The 20,757-nt window shown below is 47.0% G+C and overlaps 1 long non-coding RNA gene across 1 annotated transcript; it reads right to left on the bottom strand.

Moving 5' to 3' along the window:
• Window positions 1–873: 873 nt before the first annotated feature.
• Window positions 874–2,072, bottom strand: LOC140407918 (uncharacterized). Its single transcript, XR_011939892.1, has 2 exons — window positions 1,904–2,072; window positions 874–1,526 (listed from the first exon to the last, which is right to left on the bottom strand). It is a non-coding gene; the product is annotated as an uncharacterized lncRNA (long non-coding RNA).
• Window positions 2,073–20,757: the final 18,685 nt, after the last annotated feature.

Genomic DNA, 20,757 nt, shown 5'->3' with positions numbered 1-20,757 from the left:
GCTCCCTGAAAGACCTGTCTAACTACTCTCACTGCTCTGTACTTTCCCCATGGCCTTGCAATTCCTTTCCAAGTGTATATCCAATTTCCGTTTGAAAGGACATAGGTTTTAAAATATATATACACTGACAACCAAAATAACTGCCTCCAATCATTAATAAGGAGATGCAGCGCTGGAAGTTCTGTCCGTCCCGTCTGCACCAGCTCTTTGTTCGTGCAGTTCACAGATAATTTTGAAAAGCCTCCATCATCAGGTAAAACATCACTCATTTTAAACATTGAATATATTCTCTCTAATGCACCAAATGTCTCCATCTGCTACCTGGCAGTGAGCCTTCTCTGACAGCAGCGAAAAAAATGAAGCAACTTATAATTATATAGACATCATAAGTTGTCTGTAACAATGCTCTCCAGCTGGCAAAGTTTCCTTGACCTTTCTTCTGACAGAATGGGGGCTGCTGACAACCGTCAAGAGAGAAAAAAACAACAAACCCTGGGATTGTGCACTTCGACCTGCTCGGTTCTTTCCTGAAGGATGAATCAACTCTTATCAGAAGCTTTGCAGAGACATGTTAAGAATGCACGGCTCCTGTGGGCTCAAACGGATGACGACTGCAAATAGATTTGGCTTTACTAATCGAGACCCTTTGATTTCCTTCTATTTAATGCACCTGAATAGGAGTTTCGATAAGCTGAGCAGTTGTATTTTGATCTTCCAGCTTAATTTTTATTTTGCAAATCTAATAATGTAAGCTTGGCGTTCCCTAAACCCCTTTTCTTCTTCTGTCGAGCTTTATGGTTACCACACATTGGCAAATAATACAAAAAGAATTCCCTGCTACAACAAAACGTTAATGGTAATGCATGAAAGCAATAAGCTTGTCTTGTTCTTTATTACTATTTTCATGTACAATTTACATCATAATGAAAAGTGATTCTCCTTGCTGCAAATCTTTCTCAGCAACACAAAATTGCTTGTACAATCGACATTTTGACTACATTGTTAAAAATGCTTTTTGCTGCTGACTGTCTGTTTGTATATCATCCGAGACATGGCATAAAATGGAAGCTCATACTGCGTGAACAAAGGATACGACTTTAAATGAATGTGTGATGTTAATGTCCGAGTACTGAACGCATTGAAAGGCTATTGTTTTTTGCTGGGTTTTAAAATGGATATCCTCCAGGGCAACATGGTAGCACAGTGGTTAGCACAGTTGCTTCACAGCTGCAGGGTTCCAGGTTCCATTCCCAGATTGGGTCACTGTCTGTGTGGAGTCTGCACGTTCTCTCTGTGTCTGCGTGGGTTTCCTCCGGGTGCTCTGGTTTTCTCCCACCGTCCAAAGATGTGCGGGTTAGGTGGATTGGCCATGATAAAATTGACCCTCGTGTCCAAAAAGGTTAGGTGGGGTTACTGGGTTACGGGGATAGGGTGGAGGCGTGGGCTTAGGTCGGGTGCTCTTTCCAAGGGCCGGTGCAGACTCGATGGGCTGACTGGCCTCCTTCCACACTGTAAATTCTATGAAACTAAATAAAAGGAAAGTCAGGTTGTATGCACACATGTAAGCATTTATTGGAAAATTCCCATTGTCATGTCTAGGCTACACCTTCAACAGCATTATTGCAGTAATGTAGCACAGATCTCACAATGTTACTACTTTTTCCCGAGATGTTAATCAGAACTGAGGAATCAAACGTCAAGTTTGGCATCTCTTTGAGCTCATGAAATCGGATGAGGTGCTTGTTTAAAGAAACAAATCTTCAAACTGACAGATTGGAACTTTGTCAAAACAAAATAAAACTTGAGAACTGGATCTTTGATTGAAGCTCAATTCTTCCAGGTGTGCTTTCAAAAAAAGACATTGGAGTATTGTCCCTCATGAATCCTGCAGTAGTCGACTCACCTGAAACCCCAGTCTTTGGTGCATTGAAGCCCCTCTCGATGTTTACACATCTTACTCTGCATTGAGCACAGATAATTTGGTATTAGAAGTGCTGGGTTCCAAATATTGGCGACCAAGGACTTTCAAGAACAGTAGTTTATTCAGTGCTCTGAACGGCGTTTACGTGCTTCCATTCTGTCGCGCTCCAGGAAGAACTCCCGCATTTCCTACATGTGACCCTTTACGTCGCCACATCATCACATGACCACTCAGTCTACATCTTCCCTGTTTAAGTTGGGCCAAACACTGGTACTGAAATGTAACAGTGTGCGTGAACATTAACTGCGTGCAAACCATTATGTAACATACAGATTGAACAAGTTAATAGCACATTACCATTTGCATAAGGTGAAAAATGGATTAAGCTGTTGCAGCTCATGCTTGGCCCATTGCGTCTCCTTAACTCCCATCCCCACCATTTTGTTATTTAAAAAAAGACGAAGGCTAGTTGTAGATTGTTTGTTCAGTAACCTTGGAGCACTGTGTTTGGTTTGGCCCTCAGTGTGTGATTATGGCAGATGGCTGTGCTGGAGATGCTCTGGTGCTGGTGTCCTCAGTGTAGACGACCTGGGGCATTCCTTCAGTGGGTACAGGGCTTGTTGAATAGGTCTTTGGTGGAGCCTCCATTTCCACTAGTTAGGGTGTCTGTGTTGTAAGCTGGATGGATGGGGCATTTTCTAGTGTGCCTCCGATACCTGTAGTAGGTAATGTCAGTTTTGTGTGTAGTGGACACCAACCAAGGATGCTACTTAATTGTTTGGCTGCGGGACATGGAAGTGTACCACCGTCAACTTGTCATGACCACATTTGGTCTGGATCCTGATTGTCTGACCATGTATTAGGGAGCTGGGTCAGTGTGCATTATGACCATAGTGCCTGTTTTCTCTTAATCAGTGTTCTATGAGGGCACCACTCACTGGTTTAAATACAGGCTGCAAGAGAGCCTTGTGGTCCTGGTGCGTCTGGAGTTTTTTGAAAAAGCTTTTGTTGTGGTTTACATAGAACAAGAACGATACAGCGCAGTACAGGCCCTTCGGCCCACAATGTTGCACCGACATGGGAAGTCAAAAAACAAAAGCCATCTAACCTACACTATGCCATTATCATCCATATGCTTATCCAATAAACTTTTAAATGCCCTCAATGTTGGCGAGTTCACTACTGTTGCAGGTAGGGCATTCCACGGCCTCACCACTCTTTGCGTAAAGAACCTACCTCTGACCTCTGTCCTCCATCTATTACCCCTCAGTTTAAGGCTATGTCCCCTCGTGCTAGCCATTTCCATCCGCGGGAGAAGGCTCTCACTGTCCACCCTATCTAACCCCCTGATCATTTTGTATGCCTCTATTAAGTCTCCTCTTAACCTTCCTCTCTCTAACGAAAACAACCTCAAGTCCATCAGCCTTTCCTCATAAGATTTTCCCTCCATACCAGGCAACATCCTGGTAAATCTCCTCTGCACCCGCTCCAAAGCTTCCACGTCCTTCCTATAATGCGGTGACCAGAACTGTACGCAATACTCCAAATGCAGCCGTACCAGAGTTTTGTACAGCTGCAACGTGACCTCATGACTCCGGAACTCAATCCCTCTACCAATAAAGGCCAACACTCCATAGGCCTTCTTCACAACCCTATCAACCTGGGTGGCAACTTTCAGGGATCTATGTACATGGACACCTAGATCCCTCTGCTCATCCACACTTCCAAGAACTTTACCATTAGCCAGATATTCCGCATTCCTGTTATTCCTTCCAAAGTGAATCACCTCACACTTCTCTACATTAAACTCCATTTGCCACCTCTCAGCCCAGCTCTGCAGCTTATCTATGTCCCTCTGTAACCTGCTACATCCTTCCGCACTGTCAACAACACCACCGACTTTAGTGTCGTCTGCAAATTTACTCACCCACCCTTCTGCGCCCTCCTCTAGGTCATTGATGAAAATGACAAACAGCAACAGCCCCAGAACAGATCCTTGTGGTACGCCACTTGTAACTGAACTCCATTCTGAACATTTCCCATCAACCACCACCCTCTGTCTTCTTTCAGCTGGCCAATTTCTGATCCACATCTCTAAATCACCCTCAATCCCCAGCCTCCATATTTTCTGCAATAGCCTACCGTGGGGAACCTTATCAAACGCTTTACTGAAATCCATATACACCACATCAACTGCTCTACCCTCGTCTACCTGTTCAGTCACCTTCTCAAAGAACTCGGTAAGGTTTGTGAGGCATGACCTACCCTTCACAAAGCCATGCTGACTATCCCTAATCATATTATTCCTATCTAGATGATTATAAATCTTGTCTCTTATAATCCCCTCCAAGACTTTACCCACAACAGACGTGAGGCTCACCGGTCTATAGTTGCCGGGGTTGTCTCTACTCCCCTTCTTGAACAAAGGGACCACATTTGCTATCCTCCAGTCCTCTGGCACTATTCCTGTAGCCAATGATGACATAAAAATCAAAGCCAAAGCCCCAGCAATCTCTTCCCTGGCTTCCCAGAGAATCCTAGGATAAATCCCATCAGGCCCCGGGGACTTATCTATTTTCAGCCTGTCCAGAATTGCCAACACCTCTTCCCTACGTACCTCAATGCCATCTATTCTAATAGCCTGGGTCTCAGCATTCTCCTTCACAACATTATCTTTTTCCTGAGTGAATACTGACGAAAAATATTTGTTTAGTATCTCGCCTATCTCTTCAGACTCCACACACAACTTCCCATCCCTGTCCTTGACTGGCCCTACTCTTACCCTAGTCATTCTTTTATTCCTGACATACCTACAGAAAGCTTTTGGGTTTTCCTTGATCCTACCTGCCAAATACTTCTCATGTCCCTTCCTTGCTCATCTTAGCTCTCTCTTTAGATCCTTCCTCGCTACCTTGTAACTATCAAGCGCCCCAACTGAAACTTCACTCCTCATCTTCACATGGGCCTCCTTCTTCCTCTTAACAAGAGATTCCACTTCTTTGGTAAACCACGGTTCCCTCGCTCGACGCCTTCCTCCCTGCCTGACCGGTACGTACTTATCAAGAGCACGCAGTAGCTGTTCCTTAAACCAGCTCCACATATCCAGTGTGCCCAACACTTGCAGCCTACTTCTCCAACCTATCCCCCCCAAGTCATGTCTAATGGCATCATAATTGCCCTTCCCCCAGCTATAACTCTTGCCCTGCGGGGTATACTTATCCCTTTCCATCACTAACGTAAACGTCACCGAATTGTGGTCACTGTCCCCAAAGTGCTCACCTACCTCCAAATCTAACACCTGGCCTGGTTCATTACCCAAAACCAAATCCAATGTGGCCTCTCCTCTCATTGGCCTGTCAACATATTGTGTCAGGAAACCCTCCTGCACACATTGTACAAAAAGCAACCCATCTAATGTACTCGAACTATATCTTTTCCAGTCAATATTTGGAAAGTTAAAGTCTCCCATTTAGTTTGCACTTAAGCTCCACGTTCTGATCTATGGGCATCCTGTGCGAAGAGAGGCGGGGAGGGAGGAGGACCGCCTCGTGATCCGGCTCCAGGGCCTGGTCAAACTTGCCATAAACAGGTCCAGTCAGCAGGGAACCAAGGAGGTCATCCGACCCGTCTGTCTGCCCCTCTACCGAGGCTGCATTCACGTCCCGGTGTCCCTAGAGAGGGAGCATGCGGTGTTGACAGGCACCATCGAAGCCCTCCATGCTCGCTGTGCCCCACAGGAACTAGGGTGCTTTATTGACCCCCTTAATCACATTTTAGTTTGATGTTTTGAGTTTCATTTGTGTTTAGTTTTTGTTTAAGGTGGTGTCCCTTTAAGGGGCTGCCCCTTTTGTTTTGTCCCTCAGTTCATTTAGTTTACTTGGTTTAGACAAAATAGTTGGAACCCTCTTGCGCTGATCAACTCTCTCCACGTAGCTATCAGGCATGTGCATGGCCAGCTATATGGGTGGAGATCAATGTAATAAATCTCCATCTCTTCTTTGCCTTCAGTTCCATCAAATATTGGTAACTCGAGGTTAGAATGTGTTTGAAGAAAAATATATTGAAAAGGTAAGGAAGACAAATCTAAACAGGAATGGAAATAAACTGAAGTAAAACATGCCCAAGGAATATGTTCATTTATTTTATTTATTTTATCATTGCAGTTGTGTACAAGCAAAGCATTCATAATGCTTTTTACTATTGCCGACATTTATTTCTCAAGTATTAAGTAAGAGAGCTCCTGTTCACTTGTTCGGATATGCTCAGCCAGACATCAGTGATGTTATGTTGAGTTGTTTAGGGACCTTGCTAATCTCTCCAGGCCTTCAGAGAAAACAAAATGCATAGAATAGGAGTAATTAGTGCCTTTGATGGAGCCTCAATGACATCATAAAAAGGGCTTTTAAAACACTTCAAATTCCAATGTTCTTTATTGGTTATAAATCAGTAGATTTGTCCTGACCAATCAATACTGACGGTTGCCAGCGACTGACACCATTCTCATATTGCTAAGGCTTCAGAGTTCTCCAAACACAAAGACTTTCCTTTGTTGAAGGCAAGCAGGTTCTGTTCTCTGCAACTTGGTTTAAATTGAATTGGCTACAGGGAAGGTGGAAAGAGGACTCCTTACGTCACTGTTGTAAGGGCACACCCTGCTTATTCCCCATCGATTCCCTTATTTACCCTTTCTTTTTATTTTGCTGATGCACGTTTGATCCATGGATGATGTTTGATGGACATCTCACTTTAAGGCAAGCAGCCTGTAAGAAGCCCGTACCTTTAATGCAGACGGAAGAATCCAGAACGTCGTGCTGGTTTAAACTGGTGATTGCACATTGGCTGGCATCAGTGAGGACTCGGTTTGATTGACTGGCTGGTGGTCACTGAATTTGACCCAAAAGGTTGTGTTGTGCCTGGTAACATGTGGCGATTGGATCTGATCCGACTGATATGTTTTTCAGAGTCCCGAGGCTTGAGTTTCATTTCAGTTTTGATTCTGGCAGCCTGGTGAAGAGATCCAATTACTCTGTCACAAAAGATCCAGCTAATTCTCTCCAGAAGGCCACGGTGAGGGCCGACTCTCTCTCTCTCTCTCTCTAGCAAGCCTGTTCTCTTGAGACTGCAGAGCCCTAAGACAAACCACGAGCTGAAAGGGCAGCATGGTAGCACAGTGGTTAGCACAGTTGCTTCACAGCTCCAGGATCCCAAGTTTGATTCCCGACTTGGGTCAATGTCTGTGCGGAGTCTGCACGTTCTCCCCGTGTCTGCGTGGGTTTCCTCCGGGTGCTCCGGTTTTCACTAACAGTCCAAAGATGTGCAGATTAGGTGGATTGGCCATGATAAATTGCCCTTAGTGTCCAGGTTAGGTGGGGTTACTGTGTTACAGGGATGGGGTGGAGGCATGGTCTTAAGCAGGGTGCTCTTTCCAAGGGCCGGTGCAGACCCGATGGGCCGAATGGCCTCCTTCTACACTGTGAATTCTATGATATCTATGAAAGCAAAGTTTGAGGTGAAATAAAAGGCCTCTCCAGAAATGTAGAGGCCTGAATGCGAACCTCGAACTGAAGGCCTAGTTTGATGAAAAATATGGTGCCTCTCCAGAAAGCCTGCATCCTGTGAGTACTACATTATCTAAACTACAGGGACCCTGAATGAATAAATCTACAAAGTCCATTACAGGCTGCAAACCAAAGACTCTAATCTGAAAATTTGATGTGAAGAAAGTATGCTGAAAGAACCTTCATCTGGAGAAAAGACTCTTATCCTTTGACTTTGATCCTTATTATGTTTCATCCCCCCAACACACACACACACACTGTATTCATCTGTCTAGCGTGTGTGGGTAGTGGGTAGTAGGTATTAGCATGCCTTTAACCAATTGTATTTACTGCATATTTCATAGTTCCTGGTAGATAAACAGTAATCATGTTTATATCTACAAACCTGGTGACTGTAATTATTGGGCAGCCAAGAGACAAAGACTTTGGGTATTCTTATAAGAATTATTGGTTAATTCACTTGTGTTGTGACTCCAGGGCATGTGGGACTAAAATTGACAAAGCACTAGCCCAAGGCATCATAACAGTGTTAAATAGTGTGGCAGTCAATCACACAGTGGCACCAATGTAACTTAATAATTAGTAGGAAACGGCTATGAAATCTTTTTCATTTCAGGTGGTGTGGCAAATGCTTGCATTGTGTTTTACATCTATTGTCACCTTCATGTTAGTACAATTTTGCTGCAGTGCAGCACCATCTCTGTTCAGGAGGTCACATGGCATCCCGCGTGTCAGAATGCCATTCCATTGCTTGAAGATTGTAATCAAGATTCACGGGTGGGATTCTCTCTCCCCCCCCCCCCCACTGGGTGGGAGAATCGCCGGGGCGCCGCGCAAATCGCGGCACGCCGCCCCAACCCCGGCACGCGATTCTCCCATCCCCCGAAACCAGCGCCGCGCAAATCGCGCCGGGCCGCTCGGAGAATCGCTGCAAATGGCGAGCGGCGATTCTCCAGCCCGGATGGGCCGAGCGGCCCCGCGTAAATGGCCTTGTCCCGCCGGCGCCGTCCACATCGGTTCGCTGCCGGCGGGTACTCGCTGCGAAGGCTTGGGGGGGGCGGCCTGTGGGGGGAGGAGGGGTCTCCGTTCCCGGAGGGGGGCCTCCGATGGGATCTGGCCCGCGATCGGGGCTTATCAATTGGCGGGCCGGCCTCTCCCTCCCCGGGCCTACTTCCTTGCACGACCGGCCCCAGAACCCCGGTGCCATGTTGGTGAGGGGCCGGAGCGCTCCGCGAGGTTACCACGCATGCGTTGGTTGGCACCGGCACCACTGCGCATGCGCTAGTTGCCGCCGGCCCAACTGCGCATGCGCGGGACCCGCGGCGCCGGGTCTCTGACGCTATGCCGAGGCCCCACCTCCGTAAATCGCGCAACGCCCGTGCTAGCCCCACGGAGAGCGGAGAAAAGGGGTCTGGGAACGGACACCGACGCCAGAGTAAAACACTCTGGTTTTTACTCCGGCGTCGGCACTTAGACTCCCGTTGGGAGAACCCCGCCCCACATGTTTGCCAGTAAGTTATTTTGCTTGCCAAGGTCCTCCATTAACTATCGGTGGCTCTTCAAATGTCAGCAATGTGTGCAGCATTTTGTTCTGAGCACTCCTGTACAATAACAGTAATGCGATCATAGAATTGCTTTGAATTATTTAATTGGAGTGGGAATCTTGATTTCCCCAAATTCAGTTGCCCATTGAGAAGGTGGTGGGGAGCTGCTTTCTTGAACCGCTGCCGTCCATCTGTACATTCTTGTACACTGGAAGTGATCCAATCCAAGGTTTTACCGACATCAATTAGAACCATTAAATGTCGTTAACACCTTGGCACTCTAGCCAGTGAAGAAAGATTTTATCTCACATAACAGCTCTTTCAGCAACCTTTGGGAGGGGGGAAATTTAATCCAATTTGGCTGACATGATCGAGGGTGAAGTTGATTTCGCACCCCGCCAGATTTTCCTCTCTGTTGAAATCAGTGTCGGGCAGTATTAGGTATGATGTAGTAGCAGTGTTCCATCTGTTTCCCAACAAGCGAGTTAGGTTCAAGTTACTTCCAAGTTTATCATCACATGAAATGAATTGCCTTTGACTGTCGTTTGCACATAAGAGGGAGATGAATGATTCATTGTTTTCTCCTCGCTGTGCTGTTGTTTGAAGGAGGAATGTAACTCGGGAAGCCGACAGAACTGCTCGCACTTCTTTGAACCGTGGCACAGGACCGTCAATATCTATCTGAGCCACAAGAACAGGCAGATGGGATCACTGTTTAGCATCTCACCCTCTGGATTAGTCGGAATGCCAATGTACAAATATGTAATAAAATAGTGTTTTCAGGTTATCTGGTCCCATTATACTGCAGCTCAGTTCAGCGTAATGTGAAAACCATTTGCATTTTATTAGCACAGATGATGTTGCATGACTTTATGAGGGCAGCTTAATCCAATTGTATATACAGACATTGGAGCAGAGGCAAGAGAACACTGCTTAAGTGGATGAAATAGATGGTCTGCAACAGCTTTCAAAGGGCTGCTAAATACATTTAAAAGCGATCCTTGCTAAGTAAGTCCATTAAGTTTTCATATAATAGCAGCATGGAGATCAGAATGAACAGGAAAAGAAAGAGGGCTGATCGGTTTGAGGATAATGCGTTCATTCGGCCAGTGCAGGGGGAGTATCGAAACAAGAGTAACCTCTTCCGAGCGGAAGCACACGTTCCTTTCAAAGCACTGTACAAGTTACTCGGATGAAGTGACAGAAACAGTCTTGCACATTTACAGTTTATGGGGCCAGGTGAAAAATGAAATGTTGGCTTTTAAGAATCTCAGAATTGTGAGAGCACAGGAGGCCATTTGGCCAGTCGTGTCTGCACTGCCTCTCTGAACGAGCAATTCACCTAGTGCCCTTCCCCCACCTTCTCCCCGTAACCCTGCACATTCTTCCTTTTCGTATAAGAGCCCAATTCCCTTTTGAATCCCTTATGAATTCCCCGTATATCAGCCATTCGATCATGGCTGATATACCCTCATCTGTTACCTACAATGCAACAGGCCAAGAGCTGGATTGCAAAATCAGCCAGAGCATCCCTCCCTAGAACAGATGATTTATGAGCAGGAGTAGGCAATTTAGCCTCCCAAGCCTAAACACCTTCAATGTGATCATGGCTGATCCCATCCTGGCCTCAACTCCACTGTCCTGCCCGTCCTCCATAACCCTTCAACCCATTACCAATTAAAAATCTGTCTAACTCCTCCTTAAATTTTCTCACTGTCCCTGCATCTACCGCAGTCTGGGTTAGCGAATTCCACAGATTCACAGCCCTTTGGGAGAAGTAGCTTCTCCTCAAAACTGTTTTAAATTTGCTACCTCTTATTCTAAGCTTATGACCTCTCGTATTAGAATGCCCCACAAGAGGAAGCATCTGCTTACGTCTACCTTAACCACTACCTTTTAGCATCTTTTATACCTCAATTTGATCTTCCCTCATTCTTCTAAACTCCAAAGAGTACAGGCCTAAACTGTTCAATCTTTCCTCATACGGCAAACCCCCCACCTCTGGAATCAATCTAATGAACCTCCTCTGAACTGCCTCCAATGCCACTGCATCTTCCCTCAAATAAGGGGACCAAAACTGTGCACAATACTCCAGGTTCAGTCTCACTATACAATGCCTTGTATAGTTGCAACAACACTTCCTTACCTTTTATACTTAATTCCTTTTGCTTTAAATGCCAACATTCCATTTGCTTATTTTCTGCTGCACCTGAATGCTCGTTATCTGTGACTCATGAATGAGGACCCCAGATCCCTCTGCATCGGAGCACCCCGAAGTCTCTCCCCATTTCGATAATAAGTTGCCTTCCCATTTATCCGACCAAAATGCATGACCTCACTCTTATCCAAGTTAAACTCCATCTGCCACATTTTGGCCCACTCTCCTAACATACCTATATCCATTTGTAAGGTATTTATTTCCTCATTGCAACTTGCTGTCTCACCTATTTATGTGTCATCTACGAATTTGGTCATAAAAGCTTCTATCGCTGGATCCAAGTCGTTAATATAGATTGTAAATAGTTGGGGCCCAAGGACAAAACTATGTGGCACCCCACTAGTTACATCTTGCCATCCAGAAAAAGACCCATTTATCCCAACTCGCTGTCTCCTGTCCATCAACCAGTCTTAGAATCATAGAATTTACAGTGCAGAAGGAGGCCATCTGGCCCATCCAGTCTGCACCGGCCCTTGAAAAGAGCACCCTAACCAAGCCCACACCTCCACCCTATCCCCATAACCCAGCAACCGCACCTCACTTTTTTTGGACACGGAGGGCAACTTACCACGGACAATCCACCTAATCTGCACATCTTTGAACTGTGGGAGGAAACCGGAGCACCCGGAAGAAACCCACGCATACAAGGGGAGAACGTGCAGACTCCACACAGACAGGACCCAAGCCAGGAATAGAACCGGGGACCATGGAGGTGTGAAGCAACTGTACTAAGCACTGTGCTACCGTGCCACTCGTCTTCTTTCCAAGCCAATATATTACCGCTAATCCCATGTGATCTCACCTTGTTAATTAACCTTCTGTGCGGCACCTTATCAAATTGTCCACTAAGAAACTCTGTGTCGCTGGTCATGGGCTCTGTGGGCTCTTGTGTGGCTGATGAGCCACATCCTAAAGCCACATCTTCGACTGCACACTTGGCAGATGTTTCCGAGAGGTGGGATTGGTCCTTGTGCTTGAGGCTGCTGGTATTCCTTCATGAGGTTCCTTTACTGTGTCTCTCTTGCTGTCGGGTGTTCTCGAAGAATTGTGCCCATTCAATCAGGCGGTTCCTCCAAGTCGGTCTCTTCTGAGCAAGGTTCTCCTAGACATTGACGTCTATGTTGCAATTCTTGAAGTAACCCTTCAGGGTGTCTTTGGAGCACTTCCTTTGTCCTCCTCTCATTCGGGAGCCTACTTTGAGCTGGCTGAAGAAGATTTACTTTGACAGTCAGGATTCTACATCCTCAGCTCGTGTCCGGCCCAGCGGAGGTAATTTCAGATAATCATGGGCCTCGATGCTCCTGCTCTTGGCTGCTTCAAGGATGCTAATGTTAGTAAGCCTGTCCTCCCAGCTGATGTAGAGAACCCATCTCAGACAGCGGTGATGGTACCTCTCCAGGGCCTTGAGGTGCCTGTATGCAGTCCAGGGTTCTGAGCCGTATAGAAGAGAGGGTTGGGAGGATGATTGTCTTGTACATGAGGATCTTATCAGCATGGGTGTCACGAGCATCAAAAACTCTCATCCTTAGGATCCGAAGGCAGCCCTTGAGGATTGGATGTGATGTTGGATCGCCTTGCCGATGTTAATCTCAGATGAAAGGTTGTTCCCCAGGTTGGGGTGATGTTCCACGTGAGGGAGGGTTTCTCCAATGATCTTGATGGAGAGAGACACCGGATCTTGCCCTGGCGCAGGTTGGTAAAGGACTTGAGTTTTCTTGAGGTTGAGGCTAACACCAATTCTTCAGTATACATCCGCAAAAGCGTCAAGCTTGCCTTGGAGATTCTCTTCCAAGAGAGAGTGGAGATGGCAATGCCATCCGCATACTGAAATTCCACGAATGTTATCAGAATCGCTTTCCCCTTGGATTTCAGCCGGTTGAGGTTGTGAAGTTTTCCATCCATCCTGCAGACGATATCCATTCCAATGGGATGCTTGTTCCTGTCAAGGTGAAGGATGGTCCCAATGAAAATGGAAAAAAGGGTGGGGGCAAAAATGCATCCGTGCCTGACGCCAGGCTTGACCTTGAATATTTCTGACATATTGCCGTCGGTGAGGACTGTGACCGACATCTTGCTGTAATGGAGTTGGAGGATGTTAATTAATTTCTCTTGACAGCCGGTCTTTGACAGAGTCTTCCATAGCGCTTCCCGATCCACTGAGCCAAAAGACGCGATCAGATCGATGAAGGCCACGTGGGGTGGTTGATGTTGCTCCTGGCATTTCTCTAGAAGTTTTCAAGCAGTGAAAATCAAATCCATTGTTCCACGATTTGGTCAAAAGCCACACTGGTTTTCCGGAAGGATTTCTTCAGAGATTGATAAAAGGCAGCTAGCAGGGATTCGGGCACAAATCTTCCCAGTGATGGAGATTTCGGGAGATTTCACACTCGTTCCCACAGTCCGCTTTGGCTCCTTTTTTGAAGACAGTGTCGGTGACAGCATCTCTGAGATCAGCAGGGTTTTCTTCTATGTCCCAGATTTTCAGGAGCAGCTGATGGAGATGCCGGGTTATCTCTTCTCCTCCAAAACCTCTGCTGGTATCTCATCCACTCATGTAGCTTTTCCATTCTTCAAGTGGTTAATGGCGGCTTGAACTTAATCCGGGCTTGGTGGGAGTCCCAAGATCACCTTTGATGGGGAGTTGAGACATTTCCTCGGACACGGCCTCATTTATGATTGCATCATGGTTCAGGAGTTCTTTGAAGTGTTCTCTCCATCGAAGGCTGATGTGTTTTTTTCTCAAAAAACTTTACTTTGCACCGGTTTGAGATCTTGGGTTTTGGGTCCACATATTGCTTGGGTGGCACTGAAGTAGCCTTGGGTGTGATGCTTTTCAGTGAGTTGTAGCAATTCCTTAGTTTTCTCAGTCCACCACTGGTTCTTGATTTTCCTAGATCTTCTTTGTAACTCTGCCTTTCCTGTTTTGAGTTATTTTCTTTGCCTTGCTGGTTGTTTCAATTTTCCAGGTGCGGAGATCTTTCCTCCTCTTGTCGATGAAGCCTTGGATTATGTTCTCATCGAACCAGTCCTGGTGTTTCATGGGCCGGAATTCCCGACCCCCCCGCCGGGTCGGAGAATCCCCTGGGGGAGGCACGAATCATGCCCGCCGCTGGCTGCCCTATCCTCCAGTGCCGTTTTTCAGGCGGGGGCAGGATTCCTGCCACACCGGTCGGGACCGTTGACAGCGACCCCCCCCCCCCCCCCCCACACTCCACAGGCGATTCTCCTGGCCACGATGGGCCGAGCGGCCGTCCGGTTTTGGCCAGTTCCGCCAGCGTGAATTACTCGCCTTAAGCACGGCAGGACCTGGCAGGTAAGTGTGCGGGGGTGGTCATCGGGAGGGGTCGCGGGGGGATCCGACCGCGGGGGGGGGGCCCTCACGGTGGCCTGGCCCGCGATCGGGGCCTACCGATCTGTGGGAAGGCTTGTTCCGTGGGGGGACTTCTTTCCTCCGCGCCGGGCCCCTGTAGGGCTCCGCCATATTGCCTGGGGGCCGGTGCGGAGAAGAGAACCCCCACGCATGCGCAGAAATACGCCAGCCGGTCTGTGCATGTGTGGAAATATGCCGGCTGGTCCGCGCATGTGCGAGATCACGCCAGCCATGCCACGCATGCGCGAACTCGCGCCGGCCCTTGAGCGCCGGCTGGAGTGGCATCAACCCCTCCAGCATCCACTTAGACCCTGAAAGTTCAGAGAATTTCTCACATTCGGGGGCGGTTGATGCCGGGGTGGTTGGCGCCGATTTGCCCACCGGCATGTGGACTTAGTCCCCAGAAGGGAGAATCCCGGCCATGATCTTGTAGCTGATGGTTTCTTCACAGCCTGATCTGAGCTGTTTCTTCATCTTCCGCTGCTTTCGATGGACATCGAGGAGCAGATGAGCCTGTGGTCTGTCCAACAGTCAGCTGCACTGGTCATCACTTTGGTGATGAGGGAGTCCATTTGGTCTCGGGATCAGATGATGATGAAGTCAATCATGTGCCAGAGCTTTGACCGTGATGTCTCCAGGAAGTCTTGAACTTATTTTTGGTGGAACAGTGTGATAGTGATGACAAGCCGGTGCTCCACACACTCGGTGAACAGGAGAACCCTGTTCGAGTTGCAATTCCCAACTCCTTCCTTTCCGATGTTCCTTTCCAGATTTCGGAGTCGTTTCCGACTCTGGCGTCGAAGTCCCCATGAGGATGATCTTATGCTCCTTCATAATAGTAGAGAGTATGGTGACCAGGGTGGAGTAGAAATCTTCTTTTTACTCATCGGCATCTAGTGCTGGGATGCAGGCACTCACGATTGTTGTTTGCTGATTCTTGGCAAGTTGTCATGGAGTTACTTAATGCCGACAGGGAGCTTGAAATGTCAGTTGGAGGATTCATTCTTGATGGTGTATCCAACTCCAATGCGTCCTGGGAGGATCCTTGGATTTTCCTCTTCAGAAGGTGAGAGCATTGTGGGAGAACTAGGGAATAGGGACAGTGTGGCTCTGAGGCAGATCAGACAGGGTGAAGTTGCTGAACACAGCGGGTCTGGTGGCCTGAAGTGTATATGTTTTAATGCAAGAAGTATTACGGGTAAGGCAGATGAACTTAGAGTTGGACTAGTACTTGGAACTATGATGTTGTTGCCATTACAGAGACCTGGTTGAGGGAAGGGCAGGATTGGCAGCTAAACGTTCCAGGATTTAGATGTTTCAGGTGGGATAGAGGGGGATGTAAAAGGGGTGGCGGAGTTGCGCTACTGGTTAGGGAGGATATCACAGCTGTACTACGGGAGGACACCTCAGAGGGCAGTGAGGCTATATGGGTAGAGATCAGGAATAAAAAGGGTGCAGTCACAATGTTGGGGGTTTACTACAGGCCTCCCAACAGTCAGCGGGAGATAGAGGAGGAGATAGGGAGACAGATTTTGGAAAAGAGTAAAAATAACAGGGTTGTGGTGATGGGAGACTTCAACTTCCCCAATATTGACTGGGATTCACTTAGTGCCAGGGGCTTAGACGGGGCAGAGTTTGTAAGGAACATCCAGTAGGGCTTCTTAAAACAATATATAGACAGTCTAACTAGTGAAGGGGATGTACTGGACCTGGTATTGGGGAATGAGCCCGGCCAGGTGGTAGAAGTTTCAGTAGGGGAGCATTTCGGGAACAGTGACCACAATTCAGTAAGTTTTAAAGTGCTGGTGGACAAGGATAAGAGTGGTCCTAGGGTGAATGTTCTAAATTGGGGGAAGGCTAATTATAACAATATTAGGCGGGAACTGAAGAACCTAGATTGGGGGCGGATGTTTGAGGGTAAATCAACATCTGACATGTGGGAGGCTTTCAAGTGTCAGTTGAGAGGAATTCAGGAACGGCATGTTCCTGTGAGGAAGAAGGATAAATACGGCAATTTCCGGGAACCTTGGATAACGAGAGATATTGTAGGCTTCATCAAAAAGAAAAAGGACGCATTTGTCAGGGCTAAATGGCTGGGAACAGACGAAGCCTGTGTGGAATATAAGGAAAGTAGGAAGGAACTTAAGCAAGGAGTCAGGAGGGCTAGAAGGGGTCACAAAAAGTCATTGGCAAATAGGGTTAAGGAAAATCCCAAGGCTTTTTACACGTCCATAAAAAGCAAGAGGGTAGCCAGGGAAAGGTTTGGCCCACTGAAGGATAGGCAAGGGAATCTATGTATGGAGCCAGAGGAAATGGGCGAGGTACTAAATGAATACTTTGCATCAGTATTCACCAAAGAGAAGGAATTGGTAGATGGTGAGTCTGGAGAAGGGTGTGTAGATAGCCTGGGTCACATTGAGATCCAAAAAGACGAGGCGTTGGGCGTCTTGAAAAATATTAAGGTAGATAAGTCCCCAGGGCCTGATGGGATCTACCCCAGAATACTGAAGGAGGCCAGAGAGGAAATTGCTGAGGCCTTGACAGAAATCTTTGGCTCCTCACTGTCTTCAGGTGATGTCCCGGAGGACTGGAGAATAGCCAATGTTGTTCCTCTGTTTAAGAAGGGTAGCAAGGATAATCCAGGGAACTACAGGCCGGTGAGCCTTACGTCAGTGGTAGGGAAATTACTGGAGAGAATTATTCGAGACAGGATCTACTCCCATTTGGAAGCAATTGGACGCATTAGTGAGAGGCAGCATGGTTTTGTGAAGGGGAGGTCGTGTCTCACTAACTTGATAGAGTTTTTCGAGGAGGTCACAAAGATGATTGATGCAGGTAGGGCAGTGGATGTTGTCTATATGGACTTCAGTAAGGACTTTGACAAGATCCATCATAGTAGACTAGTACAAAAGGTGAAGTCACACGGGATCAGGGGTGAGCTGGCAAGGTGGATACAGAACTGGCTAGGTCATAGAAGGCAGAGAGTAGCAATGGAAGGATGCTTTTCTAGTTGGAGTGCTGTGACTAGTGGTGTTCCGCAGGGATCAGTGCTGGGACCTTTGCTGTTTGTAGTATATATAAATGATTTGGAGGAAAATGTAACTGGTCTGATTAGTAAGTTTGCAGATGACACAAAGGTTGGTGGAATTGCGGATAGCGATGAGGACTGTCAGAGGATACAGCAGGATTTAGATTGTTTGGAGACTTGGGCGGAGAGATGGTAGATGGAGTTTAATCCGGACAAATGTGAGATAATGCATTTTGGAAGGTCTAATGCAGGTAGGGAATATACAGTGAATGGTAGAACCCTCAAGAGTATTGAAAGTCAGAGAGATCTAGGTGTACAGGTCCACAGGTCACTGAAAGGGGCAACACAGGTGGAGAATGTGGTCAAGAAGGCATACGGCATGCTTGCCTTCATTGGCCGGGGCATTGAGTATAAGAATTGGCAAGTCATGTTGCAGCTGTATAGAATCTTAGTTAGGCCACTCTTGGAGTATAGTGTTCAATTCTGGTTGCCACACTACCAGAAGGATGTGGAGGCTTTAGAGAGGGTGCAGAAGAGATTTACCAGAATGTTGCCTGGTATGCAGGGCATTAGCTATGAGGAGCGGTTGAATAAACTTGGTTTGTTCTCACTGGAATGACGGAGGTTGAGGGATGGCCTGATAGAGGTCTACAAAATTATGAGGGTCATAGACAGAGTCGATAGTCAGAGGCTCTTCCCCAGGGTAGAGGGGTCAATTACTAGGGGGCATAGGTTTAAGGTGCGAGGGGCAAGGTTTAGAGTAGATGTACGAGGCAAGTTTTTTACACAGAGGGTAGTGGGTGCCTGGAACTCGCTACCGGAGGAGGTGGTGGAAGCAGGGACGATAGTGACATTTAAGGGGCATCTTGACAAATACATGAATAGGATGGGAATAGAGGGATACAGACCCAGGAAGTGTAGAAGATTGTAGTTTAGTCGGGCAGCATAGTCGGCACGGGCTTGGAGGGCCGAAGGGCCTGTTCCTGTGCTGTACTTTTCTTTGTTCTTTATTCTTTGTTTGTAACCACCGCATTGTTCCTTCAGCTACACTTAACCTGCTCTTCAGGTCTTTTGCAGGACAGCAAGTCAATATTAAAGTGCCTGAGTTCACGGGAAACAAACGGCTTGTTGGTCGTAAGACCAGACACATGTTCCGGACATAGCCGCAAAATCAGAGAATCCAGCCACATGAGTCTAGACAGAGCCATTCATGACGCTGGCACCAAGAAGGAAACATATCCTGGATGAACATCTGACTATCTGGCAGTCACCCATTACCCCTCTCCCTGCACACTCTTAAGCTGCAGCATAGCCACATGGCCACATTTATAAACATGCTTTCCATGAAGACCACAATGCCAAAATGACTAAGGTCAGTGAATGGATATAACATACATGATTTGGGTAAAGCTCCAGAAATGGCTTTTCTTTCATACAACCACACCATTTTGAGGATTCTGGGTTTGTACTCAATGCAGTTTATAAGGATGGGGGGGCGGGGGGGGGGGGGGGGGGGGGGGGGGGAATCTCATTGAAACTTACAAAATACTGAGAAGCCTAGATAGAGGGACATGGAGAAGATCTTTCCACTAGTAGGAGAGACTAGAACCCAAGGGTACAGGCCCCAGACTCAAGGGAGAATCCTTTAAAACAGAGATGATGGGGAATTTCTTCAGGCAGCGGGTGGTGAATCTGTGGCATTCATTGCCACTGAAGGCTGAAGAGCCCAAGTCACTGAGTGTCTTTAAGACAGAGATGCGTTCTTGATTAATAAAGGGATCTGGGGTTACGGGGCGAAGGCAGGAGAATGGGGATGAAAAACATATCAGCCAGGATCGAATGGCAGAGCAGATTTGATGGGCAGAATGGCCTGATACTGTTTCCTATATCTTACGGTCATTATCTGTGAACTCCCCCAGGGTCTTATCCTTTTCCCCTTCCTTTTCCTTGTCTACATGAAATCCTTTTCAACATCATCTGAAGATCTAGCATCAGGTTCCACCTATACATGAACAACATCCTCAACAACAACCTCTGTATAGAACCTTACTTAGGCCACACTTGGAGTATAGTGTTCAATTCTGGTCGCCACACTACCAGAAGGATGTGGAGGCTTTAGAGAGGGTGCAGAAGAGATTTACCAGGATGTTGCCTGGTATGGAGGGCATTAGCTATGAGGAGCGGTTGAATAAACCCGGTTTGTTCTCACTGGAACGACGGAGGTTGAGGGGCGACCTGATAGAGGTCTACAAAATTATAAGGGGCACAGACAGAGTGGATAGTCAGAGGCTTTTCCCCAGGGTAGAGGGGTCAATTACTAGGGGGTATAGGTTTAAGGTGCGAGGGGCAAGGTTTAGAGGAGATGTAGGAGGCAAGTTTTTTTACACAGAGGGTAATGGGTGCCTGGAACCCGCTGCCGGAGGAGGTGTTGGAAGTAGGGACGATAGTGACATTTAAGGGGCATCTTGACAAATACATGAATGGGAATAGAGGGATACAGACCAGCAAGTGTAGAAGATTTTAGTTTGGACGGGCAGCATGGTCGGCACAGGCTTGGAGGGCCGAAGGGTCTGTTCCTGTGCTGTACTTTTCTTTGTTCTCCCCAATCTCTCTAAAACCACTGTTGTAGACACCATGAACAACATCCTTAACAACAACCACTCCACAATCTCTCTAAAACTACTGTCGTCATATTGCTGCCTCAGTTGGGAAGAGATGCCAATAGGCCTTTGTGAACAATAGCTAATTGCCTTACTTGTCCAACATTCAGTACAAAATGAACCAATTCCCCCTGGTTAAACATTAAGGAGCTTTTAACTCCATCACAAACTCCATACCCTTGTCACATATTCTGTCCACCTGCCTCGTCGTCTTCAGTGAAAGCTAGCTTCATTTTATTTGACCCCAGAATGAGCTTGACACTATTCCTCTCCTTCAGAAAATCTGTCCAAAATGAGGGAGTATCATTTGATAGTTACTCATTCTTTACTGAGTTGACATTTTCAATATCTGACGTCAAAATGGGGAAAAAATTATTTTAAACTCACTTTCACCTCAGAGGAAACAGCATTCGCAGAATCAACTTAGGCCCCATGCTCTATAATAAGAAAATTATAAC

This window comes from Scyliorhinus torazame, chromosome 2 (assembly GCF_047496885.1).
Source record: "Scyliorhinus torazame isolate Kashiwa2021f chromosome 2, sScyTor2.1, whole genome shotgun sequence".
NCBI lineage: Eukaryota > Metazoa > Chordata > Chondrichthyes > Carcharhiniformes > Scyliorhinidae > Scyliorhinus > Scyliorhinus torazame.
The sequence above is the reverse complement of the archived record's forward strand: the minus strand, read 5'-3'. Positions and strand labels throughout refer to the sequence as shown.